At 41.4% G+C, this 11513-nt stretch overlaps 1 non-coding gene across 1 annotated transcript; it reads right to left on the reverse strand.

Annotated features, from left to right (window-relative positions):
- Positions 1-917: 917 nt before the first annotated feature.
- Positions 918-1024, reverse strand: LOC118480728. The gene has a single exon (XR_004863705.1). It is a non-coding gene; the product is annotated as a small nucleolar RNA R71 (small nucleolar RNA).
- Between the last annotated feature and the right edge of the window lie 10489 nt (positions 1025-11513).

Here is an 11513-nt window from a genome sequence, read left to right on the forward strand (position 1 = left end):
CACTTCACGCACATTAAGTTTTTGGCGCCGTTGCCAGGGACACAAGGATTTTAAGAAAGTTAGGAATCAACGGCCTAACCATTTTTTCTTTTTTCTTTTTATTTTTTTAGGATTTTCTAAATTTTTCAGCTTCTGCAGAGCTTAGCACGGGCCGTGCCTGGTCGGACACGGGCCGTGCCCAGCAGTATCACTGGCAGTTTTTATTTTCCGAGTTACAGAGGGCTGAGCACGGGGCCGTGTCGGTGCAACACGGGGCCGTGTCCAACTTTCCAGTATCAGGGATCCGGAAAACAATCGTTGTATCTCCGACCACGGGCCGTGTTCACTGAGCACGGGGCCGTGGTGAACTTTCTGACCAACATTCTTTTCTGTTTTTATTGCATGACTTGGAACCAAACGCCACATCTGAACCTTCTACGTAGTGTATGAGCTCCAGTTCTAATAGAGACATAAAAGAACCTCTAGAAGAACCCGAACGCTTTCTCAGAAAAAGACTTAAAGCTAAAAACCAAGAGAAGGTTTCGGGGGACCTACTTCCAATGGTGGACCAACGTACCCTTATGGATTACCTATGACCCACCGTGGGTAATCTCGGCGTCGCTATCAATGCACCGAATGTTGAAGCCAACAACTTCGAACTTCGGCGGCATTTGATACAAATGCTTCAAAACTCCGCAACCTTCCATGGGCTTGCGGACGAGGATCCCCATCTACATATTACTAATTTCTTAGAAATATGTGATACCTTTCGGATCAATGGAGCATCAAATGACGCCATCCGCCTTCGAATGTTTCCATTTTCACTAAAAGACTGAGCAAAAGCTTGGCTCAACGCCCTCCCAGTTGGTTTGGTAAACACCTGGGATGAACTAGGCCAAAAATTTCTATATAAGTATTTCCCTCCCGCTAAAACGGCTAAATTAATGACTGAAATTAATACATATTCACAAGAGGACGGGGAATCCTTATATGAAACTTGGGAAAGGTTCAAGGAGCTATTGCGAAAGTGTCCCCATCACGGTCTTGCGGTATGGCAACAAGTACCCACTTTCTATAATGGGTTGTTGCCACACACGAGACTAACACTCGACTTTAGCTCTAGGGGACTTTTAGGTAATCGCCGCCTACATGAAATATACAATCAAATCGAGGAAATTGCTCAAACCAATTTTCAATGGCACACTCCCCGAGGCAATAAATCTATTGCCCTAGGCACCCATAAGGTTGATGAAAGCACTTCTTTACAAGCCCAAATCGAGGCCCTTTCTTCAAAAATTAAAAAGTTAGAAATGACAAAAACGGTCTCGGTCATGGCTTGCGAAGGGTGTGGTGGGCCACAAGAAAATTGGAGTTGTATGAAAGAAACAGATGATCAATCAGAGTCGGTAAACTACATTGATAATAGACCTAGGCCGTCGGGTCCTCCAACGGGTACCTACATCCAAGGATGGCGTAACCACCCTAACCTTGGTTGGAGAGAACCCGACAATAGTAGTAACCAACAAAGTCTAAACCAACGAACAAACTTTCAACAACCAAGAAATGAGTCACAAAATTTCCCTCAACAACAAGGTGGACGAGAAAGGCTTGGAGATACTATATCTCGCCTCATCTCCGACACTGAAAAGAAAAACTCGGATCGATTTCAACAATTGGAATCGAATTTTAGAAATCAACAAGCTAGTATACAAAACATTGAAAAACAAATAAATCAACTAGCTCAAAATTTCTCCGAGAGACCACAAGGCGCGTTACCAAGTAATACCGAAACAAACCCAAAAGCACAAGTTCATCTCATAACATTAAGAAACCGTACCGTGGGTCCCGCGGAAGCTCCGCCACCACCAACTGAGGAAAGCACAACACCACCCCAACAAGCGAAGGCTTCTCCTCTACTTCAAGAGCCCACCAAGGCTCCTCCGGTTCCGTACCCCGGTAGGTTAATTCGTCAAAAGACCAATGAGCAATTCGCAAAATTCGAAAGTCTACTAAAACAATTGCATGTTAATATTCCTTTCATCGAAGTCCTAACTCAAATGCCTAAATACTCAAAATTCATGAGGGACTTCCTCACTCATAAAAGGAAAATTGAATCATTGCAATTAGTTAACCTAGGCGAAGAATGCTCCGCCCTCGTACTCAAGAAACTCCCCCAAAAGAAGATTGATCCCGGAAGCTTCACAATTCCTTGCTTGATCGGGGAATCCCCCATTCGTAATGCACTAGCCGACCTTGGGGCTAGCATTAACCTCAGGCCCGCATCAATGTTCAAACGACTCGGCCTAGGAAAAACGAGCCCTACCAAGATGAGTATACAACTTGCCGACAGGTCCGTCAAATACCCGCAAGGTGTCGCTGAAAATCTATTGGTCAAAGTCGATAATTTCGTCTACCCGGCCGACTTTGTCATACTAGATATGGAAGAAGACACCGAAGTCCCCCTCATACTAGGGAGGCCATTTCTAGCCACCGCACAAGCAGTGGTAGATATGAATGACGGAACACTCACTTTGAAGTATGGGGATAAGGAAGTGAAGTTTGAGGTTGGGAAGAGAGTAGAGGACGATGACCTGGTTAATTACATGAAGGTTATTGATTCGAGTTTGGATGATGCTCTCCGACGGTGCAACATGGGATGCAAAACATCCCGCTCAGAAAACATATAACCTCACTTTGGGTCTAGCCAAGGACCCTTATAAACGTGGCGCACCACGGAGGCATTCCGGGGAACTATCCTTAGTTTAGTTTAATCTTTTAGTTTAATTTTAATTTGCAGGAATAAAACACACTCGGGATGGTGAAGGATAACAAGGGAAATGAGAAACATCACCCCATACACGAAAACAGGGCCATCCGACAACAATCTCTTCATTACAGCAAGTTCAGCACGGGTCGTGTCCGCCCAACACGGCCCCGTGCTGAACAACCTGCAGAAATCGCCCAGTTCAGGTAACTGGACACGGGCCGTGTTCACTGAACACACCCCCGTGTCCAGGCTTCTGTTTCTCTTTATTAATTTTTGTCACTGGCACTTGAACACGGGGCCGTGCCCGGTCACCACGGGGCCGTGTCCAGGATGCCAGTAACATAAAATTTTGCTTTCAACACCCTTTTTACACATTCAATCAACCTAAAAACTTATTTTTGGGATACATTGAGGACAATGTGTAATTTAAGTGTGGGGGGGATGCTAAAACCTTGAATCTTGTAAGTCCTAATAACAAGCCTTACACAAAACTCTATTGGAACCGCTAATCACCCCAAATTTTTTGAAAAATTTTCAATTTTTTTTACTTGTCCAAGTTTAAGTTGGGAATTCAAGTTCTAACAAGGTTATATTTTTTACAAGTTTACAACCGATAGCGTCGTGATAAAAAGAACCAACATAAGAAAATTATGAAACGGCATGACAAGCTTAGTTAAAATTTGATTATATATACTTGATCACATAAAAACCCTTTCCCACAAAAGTGAGTTTTGAGCCTTTATTGAGCATACAAATACATATTTTTACACTAAATGCTCATTTTTCGTTTCTTGTGTGAATAGCCGCTTGGTTCGTATGACTCTAGAACTTGCCACGATAATACATTCCCGGTCCTTACCAACTTAAACCCGAGTAAGTAAATGATGGAGGCATTAGGACTAACCCTTTTTTTTTCTTTCTACACCATTATTTTTATTTTTTTACCACCTACCCAAAATCCCCCTAGTTAACCCCTTTGAGCCTAAACCTTTTCATTTCTTAACCCAAATCAATCACCCTTTTCACCCACCTAAACCTTTTTATTTTACCCCTTTCTTTTAGTAACAACGTTCGGTTTTCTTATGACTTAAAAAAAAACAATTTTGATGAAACCAAATAAACAAACAAGTTCATCAAAAATAACTTTGTTTGAAAAAGAATGGTTCATCAAAATAAAATAAAAGTATGAAAAATAAAAAGTCTTTCAAAAACCGACGTTTGTTACGCCTTTCGCCCTTTTACTAACCACTAACCCAACCACCCACCTTTAGGCCAAGCCTAACCCTTCACCCAAAAAGTCCTCTTGATATTTACAAAGGTATATTGTTAAAAAGGAGGAGGATTGATTGCTTGGCAAGCTTATGGTAGGAGTAAGTTCCATGCCGCTCTCGAGTGATTCACTAAAAATACACCTTCGGCCGAGTGTTGAGTGAATCCCCGTGAGGTATGTGAACTTGTATATAAATGGAATTTTAAAGAGGTATGTTATGCCCTAATAAGTAATTTATCTTATGAAACGTTTTTAATAAATCATGACGAATAGGATTGTAAATAAAATAAAAATAACACTTAAATAAAGAATCTTGGAAATCCCGACACTCTATGACAAGCCCAAAAACCTTCTCTTCTACCCATTCCATTTGGGAGTGAAAAAGCCACATTATAAAGAGTTTTGCTTGAGGACAAGCAAAGATTAAAGTGCGGGGGTATTTGATGTACACAAAATGCAACATATAAATTACATCAATTGTGGCATAAAACTAACCCTTTTTTAGTACTAATGCTAGAAAAAGTGTGCTTTTGTCTTCCTTTTGTATTTTCAGGATTAAGTGAGCTCAAATGAACAAAAGAAGCAAAAAGACAGCTAAATCTAACATAAATACAAGAAAAGGAACAAAAGTGGCATGCCCGACCTCCCGACAGCATCTTCCCAAGCAAAACAAAGAAGACAGAAGACTGAACACGCCCCGTGTGTGACAACCCTCACTAAACCAGGTATCCGTACGACTTAATTAATAATTAATTACTGCTTAATTACTGTGCTTACCTGAAATTGTGGATAAACTTTTACTTGAATGTTGATACATGTACATACTTACATCATACTCTATTTACTGTCACTACATTATTTACATGCTGAACCTTAGTGACAAACATGATGCACAAAAGCACAGTAGCACTATGAACGGATAACCTATTGAACATGCTGATAAAGCCAGCATCAGGCAGATACTGCCTCTAAGGCCTGTATGAGCCAGAAATATTTTACTACACCCATAGTGAGTGTAGGGATACAAGGGTTGTAGAACTGCGTCTCTAGGAATAAGTTACAATGACTGGATGTGCCTAAAACGTACACTAAGCACAAAACTCAGCACTTTAATAAACAATTCAGCTTTTAGCTAACTAATAAAGTGCCAAAACATGAGAAAAATATTACTAGACACTTTCCAAAGTGTCGGGAATAAGTTGTGTCACTAAAAATGGTATTAACGACACTTTAAAACTTTGTTAAGCGTTTTAACGGATTAGTATCCAACCGAATAACCGGACTATACCCGGAATATGAAAATATTGTTAATAACATTATTTATCTTTTTCTGAGCCAGTTAGGGTCCCTGAATACCCTAACACCCGCCATAAAGCACAACACACTACTAACCGGGTTAATCCCTAAACTTAACTAGATTAACCTAACTATATCTAACTAATTGGTTAGAAATGAACTAGCTACCCCCCCCCCCCCTTTGGCCGAACTCGGTCACATTGTGACCCCCATGGTACATCATTTGAATATTTTATTTCCCCTTGTCTCATATCTAGAGAGCATGAAAACCTTTGGATAATTGTCACTCTAATTGCCTATAAGTACCAAGTCTTGCACATCATAATCTTTCACCGCTTAACTTTCACCAAACACTCTCCTCTCTCCCTCTAGAGACTCTTGGCCGAACCACACCACAACCAACCATCCATCTTTCGATTTCCTTCATCACATTCCAACATCATTCAAGTGTTAAGGATCATTCACAAGGAGGCTTGGTGCATTCGGAACTCAAAGGACCTCTTCTCATTGCTTTTATCCTCTCATTTTGCGTCTAGATTCTTCCCTAGCCTCGAGCTAGTAGTAAGTTACTTGAATCACCTTCTCGAACTATTTTGAAGCGGTTAAAATGATATGTAATGGTTAAAACTCGTAATCTTACAAGATGACACATAAAAGTCCACTAAAAATGCAAGTAATGATGGTTAAAAGCTTATTTGTTGTGTAAATCTTGTAGTATTTGATTTGTGTAGTTATTTGGACCCGATCTATGTTGTGGTAGCTCGGATCATTGTTTAACCCGGGTTGGTCATGATCATGGATCATGACATAGAGTTGTTTTGGATGTAACAAGGGTTAAAGGATGAAACTCTATCACACACGAATCATGAACTTGTGAAAAAGCGATTTTTCTTGTGAAATAGTGTTTAAAACTAGTAGATCTACGGATCTACAAGTGGTATTTTAAAAGAACCAAGTATCAAAGAAATCATGTTTTCTAAAGACGGATCTTACATTAACAAGAATGATTTTTAGAACACACAAGTGTGTGAACACTTATGTAGCACAAAGTTTCGACAAAATAACTATTTTCGTAAAATTTACAAGAAGATGTAAAGACGGGATTTCTTTAAAAGCAAGGTTTTTACGAAATCGGATTGATCTATATAAAGATCCGCTAAAAGTAATGGGATTTACTTCATAATTTTAGAAAACTACAAGTTCATGTGATTTATGCGATTTACATATTTATTGACTAGTTTGTTGTTCTGAACGTTGTTTTGATTGAACGAGAAAATGGTTGATTTGATTTATAAAAGAAAATGATACGCTTGAAAGCGTGGCCACCTCCAGTTACAGAGGAAACTCTGGCGAAATTTTTCTAAAAACCTAACACTTAGAATTATTTTCACTACAAGTGTTAGAAATACTTTTCGACATGTTTTCAAAATATAGATTTCGCCGCGACTTTATTTACAAAATATCGGAGGTGGGATTTCACAAAATAAAACTTGATAAATATATATTTAGTATATATTTTCATAACAACACTTGTGGATTTTTATGATTATTTTTATGAAGTACACATATATTATTTTTAGGGTAAAAATAATATTATCAAATGTTAACGAATCCAAAATAATACAAACGCTGTCATGATAAACATATCAGTTACACCGGTAATGATTATTACCACTCGATCGTTAAAACGTAACTTACGCATTTTAAGAAAATATTTACGGACGCGTATTTTTGTCAAGGTATTATTTTGGGAAAATTCTATGTAATAGAAAATATAATATTTTTGAGAAAAATATTTATATTTTAGAGTTAGAAATAAAATATATTTTAAGTGAGACTTAAAAATATATTTCGAACTCACATGTATTAAATCCCCCATCCTTGGGAAGGATAATAATTACCAAGTATATACAGAATGTAAACACGAAATAGTTGTCTAACTATTTCCCAAAAACTTAAACCATAAAGCTAAGGCACGGCCGTCCGTCTAATAGAATTAGTACATGTAGGTCGTCGCACAGCTGCTTGATTTGGAGGTATACTTGGTAGAGACGCACCACTGTGAGTTCATGTCCCCCTTTTCTCTTAACTGTTTACAGTTTTCTAAACTGCGGGGGTGAAATACATGTTACTATGATTACGAATACTTTATACATGGTATGGTTAGCGTAAGGAGGTTTACTACTTAGATCATGTGAGTGGGTAGGAGCAACATGAGGTCATTAATCCTCATGGTAGGACCGAGGGACGGTAGCGGTAGATCTATCTGGGTGTAGCGAGCCCAACCCCTGAGCCCGCTTAATGGACCAGGTGGTGACTTTGTACCCAACGCAAAATCCGCTAGGTTTGAGTCTCCCTACTTGCACTTCACACATATCAATGGCCTTGCAAACCATTGGTGATCTCAATTCCCTTATTTGCTACATACCAGGATTTTTATACTTACAAAGGTTTATTTACTCACTTACACATGAACTCGCTCAACATTATTGTTGATTTTTCAACTTACATGTATTTCAGGGAATTAAAGGATCTGGCGCGGTATGACACGTTTTTCCGCTGCACTATTACGAGGTCATCCGGGTTTAGGGGATGTGACTCTTTCCTGGACAAGTCACAGTCCTTAAACTGTGTTTATGTTATGTTGATGTTTATGTTTGTTGAACAATGTTTATGTCGTTAGGGTGTGTTTCCGTTGATACAATGTTGTTGTATTTGGTTTTGAAAACTAAATTAAATGGATGATCTTGCATGGTTTTATTTCATATAGCTTTGTTATGGTTAAGCTATGGTATTAAGTAGTCACACCAAATTAACCACGCTTCTGCAAAACCAGGGTGTGACAGCTTGGTATCAGAGCTCTGATCATAGTGAACTAGGATTCCTTCTCGAGTCTAGACTATGATCACTAGGGCTCTCACGAAAACATTTTTACAGCATACCACTTAAGTCCAGATCCAAAACGTTTTTATAAACAAATGTTGAGCACATTTTCCTTATTATTTTTAGGCTCAGTCTGGGAGGCTGAGGCTCGGTCTGAGAAGCCGAGGCTCGGTCTTGGAGGCCGAGGTAGTCTGAGAGGTTGGGAAAAAATTTGGCTAGTGGGACTAGGAAGAGCAGTCTGAGAGGCTGGGAAAAATTTGGCTAGTGGGACTAGGAAAAGCAGTCTGAGAGGCTGGGAGATTTGGCTAGTGGGACTAGGAAGAGCAGTCTGGGAGGCTGGGAGGCTAGTGGGACTAGGAGAATTATTTGATTGTTTATTGTTGACTAACATGTTTATATGATTATATGATTGATTGTTATACGTGTTTGTGTTACAAACGTCATGCTTTCATCATGTACTAGAAAGATGGACACTACGAATCCCATGGCCATAGTATCAGACGACATAGTTTCATCGGAGCACGAGGTGTACATTTCCGATACTACCGGCACAGACAATGACGACTTTCAGCCCTTTTGCGCTGCCTGAAGTCGTAGCAGAGCCTACTGATGGCCATCTTGTTGGGAATTTGCCACTCGCGGTGATCCCTGCTCCTGTGCCCTTGCCGCTTATCCTGTTGTTGATATGCCCCCCCTCCCCGACGTGGCCTCTGACGACGATAACGATCTACCAGAGGAGGACCCATTCGAGGGCGAGGCCCTATTGCTGCTGGTATTAGCCTATTGCTTGCGGACGCTCCTGCAGGGGAAACTCATGCCCATTCCCCTGTCCCAGACTCATTTGAGTTTCTGACATCCGCATTTTCGCATATACAGGGAGTGGAGCACCATTCACACGACGCCGACCCTGATACGGCATCATCAGCTGCACCGGTTCCCGCACACAGCTTTGAGTTTGATCACAATATTGAGGGTGATCCTGTTCTTCCACCTGGTTTTGATCCAGACCATGACCTTGAGTTCATACACTTAGACCAGCCCTTGGAGGATCCTGTAACCCCCTGTGATGGTTGATCCAGCTAATTTTGAGATGGAGTTTGTTGATCCGGAGCCAGCCGTGGCCCTGAGCCAGGCGTTGCTCTTGACCCCGCATTGGAGCATGACCCTGTTCATGCCGATGCACCTGCTGTTGCTCCTTGATTGATCATCTGCTTGGACGAGGGAAAATTTGGGGTAACTGTGCAAGACAATTTATTTTTACGGGGGCCCACGTAATAACGACTTGTAGTGCACAGAAATCCTGGTGGACTCTGCGGGTCAAGCTGATGAAAACCAATGTAGCAGGAAATAACTAAAACACGAATGACCAAGGCGATGTAGCCTCGAGATCATTCTATTTCAGGCAACGAGCCAAATTGGCAAACCTATGTGAAGGCTCAGAATTTATTTCCTCACTTATACAGTGAATATATTTTCGTGTGAAATTGGGTGATTACATGATGGCTTATGGTGCTATGTATCTCCTAGACAATTGAGATGATGTCTAACCCGCTTCATGCCACTTCGGCAAAAGAGAATGCCACCCAGGCATGACACAAACACCAGTATGTTGCCAAGGATAGAAGCCGAGCTGCAAAATGCAACTCACAGGCAATTGCACGACATGAAGCTCTCCGCTTTTAGCACAGCAATGGCACTACTGGAAATAACCCTCCAACTAACTGTACCTATGAGCAGCACCTAAACTACAAGCCTTTGAACTTCGACGGAACAGGAGGCGCCGTTACATTTGTTCGTTGGTCCGAAAAGATTGACTTCATACTAAGAATGACTAACTGTTCACCCCAACAGAGTGTTACCTTTACCTCGGGGTCATTTCTAGATGGCACACTCTCATGGTGGGACCATCAGGGTCAGGCCTTGGCACAGAATGCTGCTTATGCACTGAGCTGGGACGAGCTCAAGGAAATGATTGAGAAGAAATGTGGTTCTAGGAATGGAATCCAAAAGTTTGAGGTTGAGTTCTGGAATTTGAAGATGGACAAACCAAGGATTCCTGAATACATCCAGCGATCTCACGACTTGTCTAGGGTCGTCCCCTACTAAGTCATTGATGTTGTATGATAGAGTTGGGTACCTGTAAGCCTTACATTTTGGTCTCGATTTGTGGCAATGCAATCGCAGCGATCTATTGTTTATGTTCTATGACATGGGATGTTATGTGGCTGATTTATTTATAACATGAGATGTTATGTGCTGATATTGTTGAATACATACGTACATTTCACCTGCTATGACCTAACCTACGTGAAACATCGTTTAGAAGATGCCACCAAGACGCGAAATGCGCATGCCCACCTCAGAGGCGGAACTTCAAAAGATAATTGCTGCAGCTATAGCACAGCACGAGGCCCTACGCTCCGGACCTAGCAGAGGCACCTCAGAAAATAACGGTTGTTCCTACTGGCACTTCCTCAATTACAAACCTCCGAAGTTCGACGGCACTGGGGGTGCCATAGCTTTTGTGAAATGGATTGAAAGTATGGAATCCATCTTTCGAATGAGTGGTTGTACGCCAGAACAACAAGTCCCATACGTTTCTGAGTTATTTCAAGATGGAGCTCGATTATGGTGGAATCTTCAGGTTCGAATAATGGGCCTAACTACAGCATACGCGTTAACTTGGGATGAGTTGAAAGGAATAATGCGTAAGAAGTATTGCACCCAAACAGAAACACAGAGGTTGTAAGGTGAATTCCGGAGCCTGATAATGGAAGGTCCGAAAATGTTGGAATACATGCAAAGACTTCATGATTTGGCACGAGTCGTTCCATACTTGGTGGAACCAGAATTGAGGAAATTAGGACATTTCATTGGGAACTGGCACCTCAAGTCCTGAGCTTAATGACAGCATCTACGCCACCAACAACTATGGCTGCAAGTAAGATGGGCTTGACACTCGTTACGGAAGTCATTAGACTAGAAAAACTTGCAAACCCTGACAAGGAGACTCACGTCGCGTCATCCGGAGGTAACAAACGGAAGTTCTCGAACTTCAAGCAAGGCACTAGTGGGGTTGTTAAGAAAGGAGAGTCAAGCGTGCCAGCCCAGGTTACAGCTGGTAGTGGAAAGAAAGGAAAGGGATATATGGGCACTCAGCCCAAGTGCAACACCTGCCAGCGTCACCATTCTGGCCAGTGTAGTTTGAAAGTGTGTGAAGCGTGTGGAAAACCTGGCCACTTGAAGGATTCTTGTTGGGCCACTGTTGACCAGGGAGGCCAAGGAGGATTCGGAAACAGAAACAATAACCGGGTTGTA

This window comes from Helianthus annuus, chromosome 7 (genome assembly GCF_002127325.2).
Source record: "Helianthus annuus cultivar XRQ/B chromosome 7, HanXRQr2.0-SUNRISE, whole genome shotgun sequence".
NCBI classification, from domain to species: domain Eukaryota; kingdom Viridiplantae; phylum Streptophyta; class Magnoliopsida; order Asterales; family Asteraceae; genus Helianthus; species Helianthus annuus.